This window comes from Microtus ochrogaster, chromosome 5 (assembly GCF_000317375.1).
Source record: "Microtus ochrogaster isolate Prairie Vole_2 chromosome 5, MicOch1.0, whole genome shotgun sequence".
In the NCBI taxonomy this organism is placed as follows: Eukaryota; Metazoa; Chordata; class Mammalia; order Rodentia; family Cricetidae; genus Microtus; species Microtus ochrogaster.
The window spans coordinates 74,454,915-74,459,527 of NC_022012.1; the positions used below are offsets into that span (position 1 = coordinate 74,454,915).

A 4,613-nucleotide genomic window follows, 5' to 3' on the forward strand; every position below is an offset into this window, starting at 1 on the left:
AAAAAAAAGAAGGCAAAAACTCAAGAAACAGAAGAAAGCCAGTGAAAATATAAGGGATTAAATAAAAATAATAGCAGAAAATAGAGTACAGACATGAAGCATGGTTTAAAAGAGTATAGAAGCGTGGCTGGAGGGATGGCTCAGCATCAAGAGCACTGGCTGCTCTTCCAGAAGACCTGAGATCAGTTCCCAGCACCCACGTCAGGTGGCTCACAACTGCTTGAAACTCTAGTTCCAGGGAATCTGACGGGGCCTTTGTGGGCTTGAGAATGCATAGCAGACACATATGTACAAATACATATAAATAAAAGATAAAAATAAATCTTAAAAAAATAAATAAAAGCCGGGCGGTGGTTGTGCACACCTTTAATCCCAGCACTCAAGAGGCAGAGGCAGGTGGATCTCTGTGAGTTTGAGCCCAGTCTGGTTTATAGAGCTAGAGCTAGTTGTAGGACAGGCTCCAAAGCTACAGAGAAATGCTGTCTTGAATAAATAAATAAATAAATAAATAAATAAATAAATAAATAATCCTCTGGAGGTTAAGATGGGCAGATCTCTGTGACAAAGTCAGTTTGGTCTACATAGTGAGTTCTTTTTTTAAAATTTATTTATTTATTTATTATGTATACAATGTTCTGTCTGCATGTATGCCTGGCCACCAGAAGAGGGCACCAGATATCATAGATGGTTGTGAGCCACCATGTGGTTGCAGGGAATTGAACTCAGGACCTCTGGAAGACCAGCCAATGCTCTTAACCTCTGAGCCATTTCTCCAGCTCCTCTACATAGTGAGTTCTAAGGATAGCCAGGGCTTAGCTCAAAAAATTAGCAAAGCCAACAATAACACAAACAAGCAAAAATCCAAAGAGGAAGAGGAAGAGAGCATAAAAAGACAATCAAGATGGCTCAGAGGGTAATCATTCTTGCTATGAGAGCCCTGATTGCCTGGGTTCCGTTCCCAGAAACCACAGTAGGAGAAAGCAAATGCCTGAAAGTTGTCCTCTGACCTCTACATACCAAGGCACATGTATTCCTATGCCCACGTGCACACATCATACATAAACACACACATAAAAAAATCAGGGAGAATATTTTAAAAAAATATAAAAGAGATGTTTCCTTGAAAGGACTGCTAACTGCTTCAGAAGGAACTCCTAAATTTTACTGGACATAACAATATCACCTGCAGCAACCCAGCACTTGGGACATGGAAGTTAGATGATCAGGAGTTCAAAGCTATCCTAATCTACATAAGACCTTGTCCCCCCGCCCCAAAAAAAAACAGAATAAAATACCATTCGGGTCCACACCGTTAATGCCAGCACAAGGAGGACTATAGCTTTTAGAGCCTGTCCTGGAACTTGCTCTGTAGACCAGGCTTGCCCTGAACTCACAGAGATCCACCTGTCTCTGCCTCCTGAGTGCTGGGATTAAAGGCATGCACCACCAACACCTAGGTGGTAGGTGGACTTCTAAGCATTCAAGGTGGAGAGTTCCAGGACAGTAAGGGCTATTTAGTAAGATTCCGACCAAAAAAAAAAAAAAAAAAAGGAAAAAAAAAAGAAAAATAGAATAGAAAACCCACGATCATCTTCATATCCAGAAGAATAGATATAGAGTAAAAAGGTTTCATCAAAACAATAAAACAATTCCTGCTGGACATTGGTGTCACATGTTTTTAATCCCAGCACTCATGAGGCAGAGGCAGGAGGATCTCTGTGAGTTCGAGGCCAGTCTGGTCTACAGCGTGAGCTCCAGGGCAGCTCGCAGGGGCATTTAGGAGTCACTGGAAAGACTGAGGCTACAGCTCAGCACACAGCACTTGCTAAGCAGACTCGAGTCCAATCCCCGGTGCTGAATAAGCAAGTTACTGTAAGAGCATCCCTAAGGCAGCAGCAAAGTGGACCTGTGTGCTCATCAAACCTTACGCAGCTGCGCGGACACCCTGCCACCACAGCCTGGCTGGCCTACTGAAAATCTGGCACTTAACAGTGACTAAAGCGGTCACTCGAGTGAGAAGAAGAACAACAAGGAAAAGCAGATAATATACACAAGGCAGAATAAAGAAACAGGGTAAGTTCCGGGTACATGGAAGGGAAAGGAGCCGCTCACTCCAGGATCTGGTTAACATTTCTTGCTGGCTGAGGGGCAAGAGCTTCTGTAGAACTAACAAAGCCAGGGGATACGGCCCGCAAAGAAGACAACAGTCCTGATCCCTCAGGACCGCTCAACATGTGCCAAACAGGAAATGGCCCTTGTCGTGGCTGCTGCGTAACACCAGAGACTAAGCAGCCTTTGAGTTTATCAGCAATTTCTCACTCCAAACCTGAACCAGGCACCTCACAAGCCACCTTAACATTTAGATTTACAGAACAGGGGGCTGGAGAGATGGCTCAGTGGTTAAGAGCATTGCCTGCTCTTCCAAAGGTCATGAGTTCAATTCCTGGCAACCACATGGTGGCTCACAACCATCTGTAATGAGGTCTGGTGCCCTCTTCTGGCCTGCAGACATACATTCAGACAGAATATTGTATACATAATAAATAAATAAATATAAAAAAAATAGATTTACAGAACAAAGTTCTTTTATAAACTACATTTATTTATTCGTGTGTGTGCATGTGTGTGCATGCGCGTATGTGTGCACGTGTGTGTGTGTGTGTGTGTGTGTGTGTGTGTGTGTGTGTGTAGTGTGCATATGGAGGTGGGAGAGCAACTCCTGGGAGTCTGTTCTTCCTTCCATCACATGGGTCCTGGAGACTGAACTCATTTCATCAGGCTTGGTGGGAAGAGCCCCCAGCTTCTCTTCACTGCTTTTGGAAACAGGGTCTTATGTATCCCACCCAGACTGGTCTCCAACTTTCTACATAGCTGCCCTTGCACGTGTGTACTTCTTCTGCCCGTACTTCCCAAGTGCTGAGATTATAAGCATCTACCACAATATTCAATTTTATGAAGCTTTTTTGTGCACGTTAGACACTGCCAACTGAGCTATGTCCCTAGCCCACAAAATAAAATTATTTAGGATACATGAGTAAACCAACACATTAAAAAAACTATTTCTAGGGGACTGGAGAGATGACTTAGCAGTTAAGAGCACCGACTGCTCTTCCAGAGGTCCTGAATTCAATTCCCAACAACCACAGGGTGGCTCACAACCATCTGTAATGAGATCTGGTGCCCTCTTCTGGTGTGAAGGCAGATATGCAGGCAGAACACTGTATACATAATAAATAAATCTTTTAAAAATATTTCTAAACTGGGCATGTGCTTTTAATCTTAGAACTCAGGAGAAAGAGGAAGGTGGATCTCTCAGTTCAAGGCCAGCCCCTTCTATAGAGCAAGCTCCAGGACAGTCAGGGTTACAATGAGAAACACTGTCTCAAAAACCTAAATAATAAACAGACAAACAAACAAACCTGGATGTTCCCAAATTCAAGAAAAAAAAATTGAGTTGGTGGTGGTGGTACATGCCTTTAATCCCAACACTCAGAAGGTAGAGGCAGGCGGATCTGTGTGAGTTTGAGGCCAGCCCTGGTCTACAAAGTAAGTTCCAGAACAGCTAGAGCTGTTAAACAGAGAAACTTGTTTCGAAATACAAAATAAGAAAGGAAAAACTTTTACTGAGAAAAGTAAATTTTACTTAAGAAAAAAAGATTACTGGAAAGGAGGAAAAAACGTGGTGATTTTTTGCCTTCCTCCCCCCCCCCCGTCTTTGTATTTTAATTGTGTTGGGTGTCTCCGCAGTTTTATTTGTAGGACTGAAGAACCTGGCAAAGCTGCTGCTGTTATTGATGCAGAGCGTGCTTCATTATTGGTCTTTTTATACAAATAGAAACGTACACATACAGACACAGACGTACTCACGAATATGATATCAACCGTGGGAAAAGAATCCCCTTTTGATACATTGGGTTGGCACCGTACGGAAATGAAAGCCACAATGGTTTAGAAATGTTGGACATTTTTTTCTCTTTGTACAAAGGTATAGCACTGCACTGAGTATGCGAGATCTTATCTACGTTGGTTTCATTACAGAGACTAAGAACAGAAAACATATTGCCAACTCTTTCGAAGCCCTCAGTGCTCCTGTCCCAATCCCACCCCCTCAGAATAGGAAATCTACCAGTATTTCTTTGTCCTTTTCAGTTCCTCGATGCCTAAACCATCGGGAAAATCCTTTATTTAAAAGAAACCAAATTCCAGTGTACGGAGGTAAAAACTCCGTCCCTAGGTAAGCAGGAGGCGTAAACTTTCGCCCCGCCCCCTGTAAGAGGCGGGAACCGAGCCAGGTTTAAGGCGATTGCTCTGTTTCATTTGCATACCCATAACACACTGCAACTAATATAGATAATTTCGTGAAAATATACTTACTTATTACTAGAAGTCTTAAAACTAGAGACATATATATTATTTAAGGCAATCATGAAGAAATTTCCGTGCGTTAATAACGCTTTAACTATATCGTCACCGTCAGTAAACTAGGAGGTCTCGTTACTACAGTAATGTATCACGCCTCCAGATCCTCATACTCTGGTTTCTCTTCAGATCGTATAAATCTTTCGCCTTTTACTAAAGATTTCCGTGGAGAGGAACAACTCTGAGTCTTAAAC

At 42.6% G+C, this 4,613-nt stretch overlaps 1 pseudogene; it reads left to right on the forward strand.

Annotated features, from left to right (window-relative positions):
- Positions 1-4,528: 4,528 nt before the first annotated feature.
- Positions 4,529-4,613, forward strand: LOC113456157 (annotated as a pseudogene).